Genomic DNA, 15,039 nt, shown 5'->3' on the forward strand with positions numbered 1-15,039 from the left:
ATCAAGTCCAAACATTATTTGGTGATACAATTATTGTGTTTTTAATAGCCAATTAAAAACTAAACAACAGCTTGCAAGATAAATGTTTGAATATTTGTTTTTATTTTGTGTTTTAAATAGGTGATATTATTATCAAACCCTATTATCAAACACAGCGAGGGTCAAACAAATCACCTTCCAAGTCATGTCACTAGACAAATATCTTGTTAACAATTAGATCAAAGTTATATATCAGAAATGCAAACCTGATATTTTAATGAATACCTTCTGTTATGATCTGCTGGCGTGGTCTGTCACCTGGGTACACTGTTCTTTTTTTTTTTTTTTTTTTTTATTTATTTATTTATTAAGGATTTCTGCCTCCTCCCCGCAACCGCCTCCCATTTCCCTCCCCCTCCCCCGATCAAGTCACCCTCCCTAATCTGCTCGAAGAGCAATCAGGGTTCCCTGACCTGTGGGAAGCCCAAGGACTGCCCACCTCTATCCAGGTCTCCTAAGGTGAGCATCCAAACTGCCTAGGCTCCCCCAAAGCCAGTACGTGCAGTAGGATCAAAAACCCTCTGCGATTGTTCTTGAGATTTGCCCTTTCCCTGACCTTCGTTTTCTGCCTAGGTAAGTGGATATTATACCTCCTCCAGCCTGCCCTCTCTCTCTTTTCCTCTCTCCTGATGAGATAACTTCTGTTCTCTCTCCCTCTCTCTCATCTCCTCCCCATCTGTGTCTCTCATTCTTCTGCCCCCTTCTGCCCTTTGCCCTTTCTTTTAACTCCTCCTTTCCCCCTCTCGTCCATCTTTCTCTCTATCCCTCACCACTTTCCTTATCTCTCCCTCTCTCTGCCCCCTCTACCTTCCTCCTCTCTTTACCTCTCTTCTTCCCCCTTTTAATCTTTCCTTTTCCCCCCACAACCCACTAAATAAACTCTATACCCAAACTCTTTCTCTCTCTCTGCATGGCCTTTCTGTCTCCCACAAACTTTGGTTTCCTGTTCTCCAAGGTGACCTGCCAAGGTCTCAGTGGACTCACCGAGGCCAGGGGGTCCCACCAACGACTTGGGTCACCTACTGCTACCCCTAGTGGAACCAGCCTTCCCCTCACCCTTATATATTTAAGAAAATTACACCCCTCTTATTTGTCATAAAAAAGAATATATGAAATTTTTAATATCAGCATCGAGTTAAATATACCTTTATGGTAAGTCATCTCTGTAATGAAATATAAGGTGCATTTCCTATTCTTCTAATAATTTTATACAGCTTTGATATGAAGAGCTTCAAATAATTCACAATAAATTGTAGACTCTGGTTAAGTATCTAATATGTATTCACATAAGCATGTGTTTGAAGATGGAGCACATTTGAAAAGGCACCCAGAAGAATCTAATGGTGTCCAAAAGAGAATAAAGTAGCTAACTGAATTTTGTAATATAGTCAGTAACATGATTTTAAGAGTGCACGGTATTTGCAAGCAAAGTGCTTTATTATCTATAATGTTAAGACAGTTCACAGAAAGCAGAATTAAACCTTCTTACATCCAAATGATTTCCTCATAATGGATAATGAGGAAGAGTTTCACTCTAATGCTTTTGATATAAATATTTTGAGTGACATTTCCCTTCCCGATTTTTTTTATACTTGAGACAAAAGTTATTTTTGAGTATTAAGAGAGAATGCCATTGATAAAGGGGAGTATCTTACATTATTGATATGGGTACTTCATGTAATAATACTCTAGATCTAAGACTCCATGTCTCTGGCATTTTGACTTTGTTATACAGTATTGTCATCTACAGAGTTCAAATTTCAAAATCATGTTGTAAGTAAGTTTATGATTTTTGTCATGGTTTACCATTTTCATACCTATCCTTGGTAACATGCAGCATGAATACTACTGGTCAAATATATCTGAAAGTCTCTATTTTTCAAATAACATTGGATATGCTTTTTATTTTAATTATAAATTCTAGATATTTTTTTTCCAAAATAAGTAAACAAACCAGATAAAAAGAAAAAATTCTTAAATGTGTAGCTCATACTTAAAAAAATATATTTCCTAGATAATTTTTGTGGACAGCCGTCAGGTGTAAATAAAAATGAAGAGATTAAGATATCACACTGTTAACATGCTAATAAGTTGTCTTGCTTCATTTCATGAATGTCAACAGTAGATATAAGACTTCTGTATGAAAGACATAGAATAATTTATTAATTAAAGAAATTTGAGCCCAATTGATTACAGTTTATAAAAGTTCTACAACACTGGTCTAAAGCGAACTGAAGTTAATGCTGGAAGAACTTGAGGATCCCTCAATATGCAGTGAGAACATTAGGCAAAAGCTACATTGAGACTTTGCAAACTAAATAATGCATATTATGTACAGAGGTATTTTCCTTTTGTGCTAGAGTGAGATAGCATATTTCTTAATACTGTTTGCTCTGTAAACATTCTTTAAAAAGATCACTTGAGAAAAAATATGCATGATTCTGTGCTTAAATGTTCAAAATAGATGACACCTTAGAAGAAATATCTCTCGAATTTTGCCCGCACAGCACTCACAATTTCTTCTAAAGACTGTAGGATATCTATGTAATGTATTCCATATGAAATAAAAAATTAGAAAGAGTACAAGCTTGATAGTTAATTATTCATCTAAACTATTCACAATTTCATTATTTTCTACCAGGTAATCAAACTTTTTATTTTGACTTTTATGAGTATATATCAATGTATATATAATCATCAAAAATAAAATTTAATAAAAATCATAATATACAATGGGATTATATTTTAAAAGAACTATATGCAAGGTTTAGAGAGACACCCCAGTAATTAGGAGCACTTGATGCTGTTAGAACTCATGTTCAGTTTCTAGTAAATTCATTGTGTCAAACAACAACATATAACTTTATTTCTAGAGAATCTTCTAAACTCCAAAGGCAACAGGCCATATGTGGTATGCACACATGCATGTGGGCCCTCACACATAGGCATAAAATAAAAATAAAATCATAAGTGAATGTTCTAGGCTATGAAAACTCTTAATAATGAACCACAGGTCCCTGTACCAGATGACATGATCTTGAAAATTCTGCTTTTGCCCTCTTCAGGATATGCTCACTCCTATGACGCCATGGTGCACCTTCCAGAAGAAAAACCCTCACATCTCATTTCCTTACACTTTATGCACATACTGCTTTTCAAGTGTTACTTTCTCCTGACAATTCTTCCTGGGTAGGTTGTGACCTAACTACTGTGACTCTCGGTACAAATGATACAATTGAGAGATCATTTTCTAAGAACTGGATATACTGTTCATAGCTAAAGGCTGAGATAATTACATGAAAATTTATAAAGTCCATAGCAAAGTAAGATAGCAATAGGAATGAAAGATGATAAACACCCATATCTTGTGTCCAGATCCTGTAGCTGTCTATGTTACTGAATTCTAGTTCAAATTTTAAAGAAACTATTGTTGTTAATTTATATCTGTTCATCTTGCTTGTTATTCAGAGGCATTTATCTTCTTAGTAAGCTAAAACATACTTTATTGAACAGAGAATGGTTAGGTCAAATCATGAACTTAGACATTTAAAAATGTGTCTAGGTTCCTTGAGTGCTCAGTGAGTTTCTGTACAAGCAATTTACAATCAATAGTAGAAAGCAGACAATCTACAATACAAAAAAAAATAAATCAATAATTCACACAGGTACAATCAAGTGAAGTGCTTTCAAAGTAAGAGAATGGCTTAATGATACTAGGAAGGCTCAGAATAAAATCAGGATGTACAAGAGTGCAGTGGGAAAAACAAAATAAAACAAAGTATACTATTGTATTTTATGTTATGCATGTTAATTCATGTGTGTCTTAATAAATATGAAATATTTAATTACAATTTACATAAAGTAAGATAATGTTAAGTATCTTGTGTGTTTAAAAATATTCTAAAAGTACATGAGCTAAGAATTTTGCTTCCCTACTAAAACTAGAATTGTGCTATGAGTATTGATTACATGACCACTAATCTATCATAAGGTAAGTAGTGTAGAATTGCAAGTCATGGTTAAATGTCTTGGTTCCAAATACTGAATAGAAATCAATCATATATAAATACAAGACAGTAGTAATTATATAATTGATATAAGATTTGGCAAAATATTAATAAAGGTATACCTAACAATATCTTCTACAAAAAAATGGGGTCATACTTTTGTGAGTCTGAACACTTATGTAAAAGCACACATATTAAAGAAATGACAGAGTTTTTCTACAAATATTTTTAAAATAATTTTATATCGAGATTATAATTACATCATTTTCCCCTTTCTTTTACCCCCCTCAAAGTCCTCCACAAGATACTTCACTAGAGAGCACTGCTACTTTGCTCTCTTTCAAATTTATGGAAGGTGGGCTTGATAGTGAAAGTCTTTAATCCCAGCACCTCGAAGGCAGAGGTAGGCAGATCTCCTAGTTCCAAGCCAGACTGGTCTTCAGAGATAGTTGCAGTACATCCAGGGGTACACAGAAAAATCCTGTCTCTAAAAACCAATATTAAATAATTAAATGAACAAAAGGATAAATGAAGATATACAAATTCACGACTACATTTTTAATTGTAGTTACATACATGTGTTTAGGAGAGTATGCATTCCTAAGAACACATTTATAACCTACTCAGTTTTTATGTTATTTACATATTTACATATGCCAAAGATCATTTTAGAAGAGAAGTCTGTAAGAGCAAGAGAAAGAGAATTTTTTGTGAGATTGTCTCTGAGAAATGACAGAAGGTACCTCTTTAAGTTTGAGCATCATTGCGGTCTTATCTAAGGAATTTTTTTTCTCAATAAATATTTTATTTAATATAATTATCAGACCCCCTTTTAAACTCAGGGACTTATACATGCCAGACAAGTAGTCTACGAATAATCAATGCCTCCACCTTTCCCTTCAACTTTTTGAGGGTGATGCCATATCTTATTTGTATCTTATTAAAACACCATGCAGTATCAGATATGTAGTCCATGCTTAATATATAGTTGTGAGATTAAGACGGGCATAATGTTAGAGAAAACTCACTATTTGGTTGATTAAGATTATATATTATTAATAATTTTACTATTAACAATAAACTTAATAGTAATCAAGTTTGCATTCTTGGAGCCAATCATATTTGATCCAGAGTATGGGATAAGTATGGAAACTTTGCAAACCCAGTAGTCAAGTGGATGGGTTCTGGAAGATCTCTGCTCACCTCCAAGGTTGTCACTTACCATCTGAGTAATGTAAAACCATGAATTCTTACAAAACTCAGTTACTTCATCTTTAAAATAGGTCGCATAGTTTCTACCTAAATGACTTGCTGTGATGATGAAATGAGCTCAGAAAAGAGGCACTTTGCTTCACGTTTAGCAAACAAGAGATAAGCGATGACTGACAACTTCCATTGATTTTTTTTCCAATTATATTTTAAAAGACTTCTAACTCTACTAGGGAATCAACATACCAAACATGTGTATTACTCCCTTAGTAATGTACATGATTCTTTTATAATAAAAAGGAAAATAGAAATGAAAATCAGAATGCATTTAATAAATAAACAAGTATTCCTTTGATGAAATCCCACAACACATTCCCCGCATAAACCATATATTTGTTATTTATTATAATTTTTGTTTTTGTGAAAATAGTATAATAACAACATTTCTCATTCCCTTTCTACCCTTCCCAAATAATCATCACTAACATTCACTTCTTTTTACATACTTCTTTGAGTTGTGAAGTTTACCAAATTAATAATAAAATGGAAATAAAAAATAGAGAAAATAAGAAAAAGTAGCATTAATTCATGTCTGTAGCAGTAATTTTCCATATATTATCATTGTATTATCATTGGTATCAGATGATCTGAGGTAGAAAAAGACTGAAAGAAATTATAATTGAACAACAGAAATTCTCAGACTATCAGGGGTCTGATTTTAATGAATAGTAAATGCTGTATCCTTTTTTTCTAAATTTTTCAATCCGATTTTAAGTAATATCCTACTGTCTGCTATCATCTAATTGAAAATGGTATAATATGGTTTCTAAGGATAAAATTTAAACAAGGATGAATTATAAGTTTAGCTGCTGTCAAACATTTTAACAAATGAAACCTTTTCAGAACACATACATATATACACATACATATTGCACATTTCACAGTATAAACAACACATGCCATTTAGAATCCACCAGTTTTTTCAAATAATTTCTAAATGTAATATTTTCAACTTGCTTTGCAAAACAAAAGACAATGTATTTGTTGCTAATATTTCATAATTTTAGTGTTACAATGAAACAAAGTTAGGAAGACTCAAGTAAAAATTGAACTACTAGAAAAATCGACATTAAATACTTGTACTATTAAATATATTAAAATATTTGAGATTTGAATTTCAAAGCAATATTCAAGATCGTTTTCACATATTAGACGACAGACAGTGCTTAAAGTAAGTAAATCCTGAGTAAATTTGTTTCTATATTTATCTTGTTTTCCCTGTGGCTTTTCTAAACAAATATCAAATTTCAAACAACACCACAGTTATTATTTCAAGCAAAGCCATAGCACATGAACTGCCAGCAAAGATTTCATTGGAGATAAGAAAATCAACACTTTGTCTATTTTTTTTCTACAAGATCTCATTAAATATAAGTATGTTTTATTTTACCGAATAAAATTTACGTTCAAACTGGAATCCCATTGAGTTGTTTCTATCAACTTCTCCAACTTTCAAAATATTTTCTAGTATAGTATTTTCTTTTTTTCTCATTCACTCTAACATCTCACTTCAAAACCAGTTTTGTGTTTTAAGGATTGAAAAGGAACACTTCATATTGAATAATATAACCATTTACTTCAAATGATAATATTATTTCAAAGCTAAATGACATTTTATCTCATGCTATATAAGACATTTATGTTATGTAATAGATAAGAGAAGTTTCTGAATTTCTTATTTTTCTTGGTAAAATTACTGTAATTATTTTTTTGGATGCAAGGCCTCAATGTGTATCATGGGGAGAATCAAACTTGTGATTTAATCTTGGATCATTCTTCTAAGTAGAGAAATTGCAAATATGTATCAAAATTTATTATTTTTAATTTTTTAAAGCTTAATAAAATCATGAATTTCTACAAGCCCTTACTTGCTTTTCTTCATTTATTTATAATTTTGTCACAATTTCATTGTCAGTTTTTGATGTTTCTAAGAATACATACAAAACTTTTAGAGTTAATACTAATGTGATGCAATATCATATGCATAATCTTTCAATATTTTAAGTTAAAAACAACAATTAAATAAAAATATAACTTAGAGTTGTAAGTGATAATTATATATTGTTTACATTTTGAAATCATTGTCCTCATTTGTTGCACAGTTGTTTGTTATCTTAGTCTTTAAGTTGTATAGGTATTAAGAATTATAGATCAATAGTCATCAAGGAACATGGGGCATACTTCACTTGGTAGATTGGTGGCTTAGCATTCAGAAAACCTTGGGTTCAGTTTCCTGGATTGTATGAAAAATAGGTGTGGAGGCCTCGAATTACAATGTCTGTACTACGTAGTAGATATAGAAGAATCAGATGTTCAAGGTCACCTTTAAATAGAGAACAGTTGCCAGCCCAAGATCCATAAGACACATTCTCTCTCTCTCTCTCTCTCTCTCTCTCTCTCTCTCTCTCTCTCTCTCTCTTCTCTTTCTCTCTCTCTGTCTCCCATATTAATGAATGAATAGAAAAATAGATGATAGATAGATGGATGGATGGATAGATAGATAGATAGATAGATAGATAGATAGATAGATAGATAGATAGATAGACAGACCACTTGGCTTTCTTGTACATAATTACAATCTTGCATTTGGGGAGTTAGAGGCATAGAAAAAGGCATTCAAAAACAATATCAGATTCACAACATGTTCAACAGAAGTCTGGACTTCATAAGATCCTGATAAAACAGCAACAAAACAATAAACAAGCTAAAGATCAATAGCCAAAACAACAACAACAAAAAGAAATAAAAATTACATAGTTGGGATCCTTTGACGTATTTTAAAAAAATTAGTTTTAAATAATAAGCAATATAGTATGCCAAGTGATTCCAAATGCTAACAAGAATTAATTTCCCACATCTTTTATATAAGAAATAGATATAAGGAGAAGTTTCTGAGAAGTAAATGATACACTATCTTATTTGTTTCTTGTGTCAGAAACCAAGGCCTTCTGGGCACCATTATCAATGAATTTGAAATGACTAAAAAGTTCAAACATCAGTGAAGCATCACATCATGTTTTCAGATCAGATGACCCATTTGGCTCTAAAAATGTCATTTATATTTCAGGAGACACCCATTGCTATAATCAAAAATGAATTAGCAGATATGGAAATTTCAAGCACCATTCGTCATCTGGAACCCATGTACATTAATATGCATCATGTCTGTGACTCCGAGAAAAGCTAAGTCCATCCCAGAATTGAACTGACTATAACATTCCGAGTGACACAGTAATGCACTGTAAAGTTTATGTATTAGAAAATGAATACCAACTGAAAATAAATAATGTTGCCTTTCAAGATTAAATTACAATAGATATTTTCTCAGTTTTCACCATTTTGTCATTTGAATAAGGCTAGCTGTCACATTTCCTTCACTTATATTCTCTAAAAATGTTTTGTAAAAATTCAAAAATATATGCCTAATTTTACTATGTTAATATCAGATAATGAGTTTGATTTCTAAGGAAAGAAAAGCTTAATGTTATTGCATAATTTTATTTGAGTACTCTGCATAAGATTCTTATCTAGACATATAGCTGAGCTTTATATTTATCAATAATATTCCTCACCATGGGAAATATTCTTAATATATTCAGTGTTCAAAAAGAGGCAGTAAGAACTAAACACTCTTAGGTTAAAGTGTTAAACATACAAAAAGTAGGAATTCAATAAATAATGGAAATAAAATTATAAAGTATTTAATTTTGTCTTTCTTAATAAGAAAAAATCAACCCATAAAATGAATTATGTTTGAAGCCTAACAGCAAATATAAATCAAACAAAAGGCAGCTGAGGCTGTGTTTTGCCAACAGATTACTCTCTTTGCATATGGATGTGTGTGAGTATTGATACACAGACATGCTGCCAAGATATAGGAGTCATTCCAATTATTATAAGAAGAAAATTGAAAACAAAGCATAGAACCCTAACATTAAAATTGCTAACTAATTTGAAAAATTCTACAAATTTTAATGAGCTAAATAAATATCATCCAAGTTTACAAAATCAATACTGCAATGTCTTTTGCTTTGAAAAATCATATCTAGAATTATATTTCTGAGGTTATATATATGAATATATTCAATGAGGAAAGTCTAATTATACTGTATATTTTTGAGAGTAATAGCCACACCATTTTATTTTATTATTTCTCACTATAAATAAATGTCCTCCTTGTAATAGTGTAGGTATTCCAAATGTTTGTTGAATGATTAGAAATTTGTAAATGAAATAATACTAGCCTGTAAGAAATGACTTTTAAAACATAATACCTAATATTAAGAAAAATATTCTGTATTTGCATTAAACACTATAAAATGTATATTGTGTGAAAATTTTTATTTTCCTAAAGAAAATTTAAAAGACAAGATGTCATCCATTTTTAAATATAACCACGACATCAATTTTTTCAATAGAAATATACACATATTACCTAAATGATCATTTTATTGTGTTTATCTACATTTTAGGATGATGAAGCAATAACTCTAATTTGCTAGATTTCTTAGTTCCTGACAAGTACCATTAGTTCAAATATGACTAAAATTTAACAATACCACTGTCATGTCTTGTAAATACTTCTTTTGTTATAAATGCCTAGTACTTTTGGCTCCTATAATTCTTTCTCCCCTCCTTCAAGATGTCACCAGTAGACAAAGAATCACCATCTACAGTAATTTGCATAAGAATGGCTCCCAAAGACCCTTATATTTGAATGCATTGTCACCAGGAACTGAAACAATTTGAAAGAATTAGAAGGATTAAGAAGTATGGCCTTGTTGGAAGAAGTTTATCACTGGGGATATGAACCCAGTCTCTCTCTCTCTCTCTCTCTCTCTCTCTCTCTCTCTCTCTCTCTCTCTCTCTCTCTCTCTCTCTCTCTTCCTCTTCCTCTTTCTAAGTATATAGTTTTCTACTATTGCTCCAGCACCTGCTTGCATATTGTTATGCTCCCTACCATGATAATGGCCTAAGCTTCAGAATCTGTAAGCAAGCCCCCAATTAAATATTTTCTATTATAGGAATTCCCTTTTTATGATGTCTTTTCACAGTAATAGAACAGTAGGACATCATCTACTGTAAAATGTAGCTTCTCTGATGCTGAGAGATACACAACATTGTGGGTATAAAGGTAAAGAATAGGGCAAGATTTACTAGGTCCATTTAGCAGAATAATAGTATCAGGTTCTATCTAAGGACTGAAGTAGTAATAATATTGCTGAATAATAACATAAATTAGAAAATATTTCAACAAATGTTACATTTTATTAAAATTTTACAGCAATATGATTTATTTCTAAGAAATGCAATCCTTATGCAAATATAATAGATTGAAATATGAATTTCTACTATCCACATAGGCTAAGACTTCTAAGACAAAATATTGAAGTTTAAAATATTAATGAGTAATGTGGGAGAAACAAATAAGTGTTCAAGTTTGTGGTCTTTTTCCAAAGAGATATTCAGAATTGCTAAGGGGAATCACAGGAGAAAATCGTGATTAACACTCTAAACCCAGTAAAAATTCACAGGTAGGGAAATCATAGTCCCTAGTGGGAAACTTACTATTAGTGTTTATCTAAATTCACTCAGCACTAGGCTACTTTCAAAAATTTACAATGTTTCTCTTACGTTTAACCAAAGAAGGTTTGATTTGTAGGGAACAGAATGTAACGCAGAGACTAAAGGCTGCTCAAGATGCTAAGATATGACTGTATAATGTTCAGCCTAGAGCAGAAAATTTGTAGCATTGCCTTTAAGGATCCAGCGATGTCAGTGGAAGCAGGAAGAGTATGACTTATGGAAAAGATGGGGAAGAGATAGGAAATGTTAATTTCTCACCATGATCCTGTCATTTTAATCATATTTGCACAGAAGCTATAGTAGCCTGCACTGGGAGAGATCAAAACTGAGCCTTTGGGCAGTCAGACACACATAAGGGAGAGGTACAAAAAGACTTTGCATTCCATGCAGAGATAGCAGATACTGACAACTTATAGGTGAATGTGAATTATTATCTTGAGTGTTAAACTCACCATACTTCAGTGTATAGATCTAAACGCATGGTCACACAGATGACCCAAGTTATACTCTGAAGACACAATAGTAAACAAAAGCCTTTAGCGTATAGCGTATAGCCCTATAATCACTTCTCCCAGTGGGAGCAGGGTCACAGATGCAATGGGTTGTGGTTGTGGTTTTAGGGAGACTGCATCCAGTTCTTCTGGGCTATGCGATATACTTTCAAGGTCTTTGGTCTATAGTCTAGAGACTGGGGCCCTCCAGTTTGCAAGTCAGGTACTCTTATCTCCAGGTGGTGGCGAGCCAAGGCTGTGGTGGTCACCGATGCCATGGGGGTGGTTCAGGACGTGGAGAGGCCATTCCCAGGTGCCCTGGGTTCCAGTGGGTGGAGGTGGGGCATGGATGTGCCTCCAGTGCCTATGATCTAATGAGTAGGGCCTTCCAGCCACTTATCCCTTAATGTAAAATACTTGCAATCATATATGATATTGGCAGTTATTTCAGTTGTAATGAATGATATGAAATACCATATCAACCTTTGTTGGCATTGAATTGTGTAAATTTGTCCAGTCATTGATTGAATAATAATGGAAAATTTAGTCAATTTTGCTTGATTTTCCAACAATTATCTTTGAAACAAATATCAGTAAAGATGTGAATCAAAACCATACATCTCTTCAGTACCAATTCCTGTTCCTGTACTTTTATTTTGGCTTCAGTAGAATTATGAGATTACACTTACAGGGAGAAATTTTCAGACAGCAAGTTTATTTCTCAATCCATGAGTCCATTTATGTGTTGGAAAGGTACTTATTCTTGAGTATTTTAACTCAATTAATGACATTATTATTTATGTTCAGGCAATTTACACTTCAGAGGGCATGGCATGTTTGAGAGTAATAGGGTTCCAACTTTGAGGGGATTCTAATTCATCATCTTTTAATTGCCTGCTTGGAGCAAAGTCAAACTAATTCCCTTCTTGCCTGACCAAAGCAGTGTTCCTTTTGGCCTTGAACACCTGATTCTCACTTCTCTTTATAAAAAAAAATATGTCACATTGAGAAATATCTAATATAGTAATGATAAGAAAATAATTATTTGTAATAATTTTATTAATATCATTATCGTCACTATTTTCATAAAGTGTTACAGCATATGATCTCAGGATAGCCCCCCGTGTATCCTTGGAACCAGCATGTTGCACTCAAATTAGAGTGGACATAACCGTGACAAAAATTAAAGCAATCAATAGCAGAGTATAGTACTAGGGAAACATTTTTCCATGGACAAGATATCCTGTATTTTACAAATCAGATTCAAATTAAAAATTATTTCTTTGTCCTATACTTTATTTGGTGGGAAGGTCCTTCTTAATTTTTGAGTACTTAGTTTCTAATACCAAATACTAGTTTTGTATTGCTTAAGAAATAAGATGAAATTTCAAAAATAATTTTATTATAAATTATGAAAAGTTAAGAAATTGTTTGCAGATCTATCATCATCAAAGTTGATTCTCATATATTGCTTAACTTCATCCTTTCCTCTCTCATGCCTCCTCCCAATTATTATGTGTGTAGGTTTATAATATTATAGATTCATCACATAACTTTACATGTCCCTCACTTTGAATTCCCAAATTTTGTCAATTTAAAAACATAAATAATAACCTGAGTCACCAGCAGTGATAATACACATTCAATCAAACTTGCCTTTGTGAATCAGAGTCATGGAAGGATACATCACCTAAGATTGGAGATACGCATTGACTTAGGTTGTAAAATCTGATTACATGTGAGGCCCAAGGCAAGTAAGGTTGGTGGTTAAGTTAGTCTTTTAAAGGCAGGTTAGCAACAGACTGAGTCATATTTCTTAACGGGTATTATTAAATTTCCATTCTCTTAGATTTTAAGAGATATTATTTACCATAATGCTTTACCATAACCATGCGTCTGTTAAAATATAGTTTGTATTTACTAATGTTCCAAGGCTCTAAGGAACCCCATACTTGGTGTATGTTAGGAAAACATGCCTATCATTATTAGAATTTCTCATTTCTGTTTTTCCAAAATTACTTCAGAAGTATAACATGGCCATCTTTTATCTTGGAAACAAAGGAAACCTCCACAGATACAAAAAAAAATCAGTGTCCACCTGTGTCTTTTCAGATCACCACGGATTAAAAGTTAGAATTCAACAACAATCCTACCTCCAGAAAGCCGACAAACTCATGGAAACTGAACAGTCAACTACTGAACCACACCTGGGTCAAGGAAGAAATTAAGAAAGAAATTAAAGTCTTCCTTGAATTTAATGAAAATAAAGGGCCAACATACTCAAACCTATGGGACACTATAAAAGCAGTCCTAAGAGGAAAGTTCATAGCACTAAGTGCCCACTTAAAAAAACAGAGAAAGCATACATTGGGGACTTAACAACACACCTGAAAGCTCTAGGAAAAAAAAGAAGCAGACACGCCCAGGAGGAGTAGAAGACTGGAAATAATCAAACTGAGGGCAGAAATCAACAAAATAGAAACACAGAAAACAGTCCAAAGAATCAATGAAACAAAAAGTTGGTTCTTGGAGAAAATCAACAAGATCGACAAATCCCTATCCAAACTAATTAAACGACAGAGAGAGAACACGCAAATAAATAAGATCAGAAATGAAAAGGGGGGACATAACCAAAGACACAGAGGAAATTCAGAGACTCATTAGATCTTACTACAAAAGCCTGTATGCCACAAAACTAAAAAATGCAAAAGAAATGGACATTTTTTTAGATAAGTGCCACATATCAAAGCTAAACCAAAACCAGGTGAACGATCTAAATAGACCTGTTAGTCGCGAAGAACTAGAAACCGTTATCAAAAATCTACCTTCCAAAAAAAGCCCAGGACCAGATGGTTTCAATGCACAATTCTACCAGAACTTCCAAGAAGAGCTAATACCTATACTCCTTAATGTATTTCACAATATAGAAACAGAAGAGTCATTGCCAAATTCCTTTTATGAAGCTACAGTTACCCTTATGCCAAAACCACACAAAGACCCAACCAAGAAAGAGAATTACAGGCCTATCTCACTCATGAATATCGACGCAAAAATTCTCAATAAAATACTGGCAAACTGAATCCAAGAACACATTAGAAAAATTATCCATTATGATCAAGTAGGCTTCATCCCAGAGATGCAGGGCTGGTTCAACATACGCAAATCTATCAATGTAATCCATCATATAAATAAACTGAAAGAAAAAAAAAACATATGATCATTTCATTAGATGCTGAAAAAGCATTTGACAAAATTCAACACCCCTTTATGATAAAAGTCTTGGAGAGATTAGGGATACAAGGCTCATACCTAAATATAATAAAAGCTATTTACAGCAAGCCAACAGCTAACATTAAATTAAATGGAGAAAAACTCAAAGCCATCCCACCAAAATCAGGAACACGACAAGGCTGTCCACTCTCTCCATACCTCTTCAATATAGTGCTTGAAGTTCTAGCAATAGCAATAAGACAACATAAAGGGATCAAGGGGATTCGTATCGGAAAAGAAGAAGTTAAGCTCTCGTATTTGCAGATGATATGATAGTATACATAAGCAACCCCAAAAACTCTACCAAAGAACTCCTACAGCTGATAAACACCTTTAGTAATGTGGCAGGATACAAGATCAACTCCAAAAAATCAGTG

The sequence above is a fragment of the Microtus pennsylvanicus genome, chromosome 19 (assembly GCF_037038515.1).
Source record: "Microtus pennsylvanicus isolate mMicPen1 chromosome 19, mMicPen1.hap1, whole genome shotgun sequence".
NCBI classification, from domain to species: Eukaryota; Metazoa; Chordata; class Mammalia; order Rodentia; family Cricetidae; genus Microtus; species Microtus pennsylvanicus.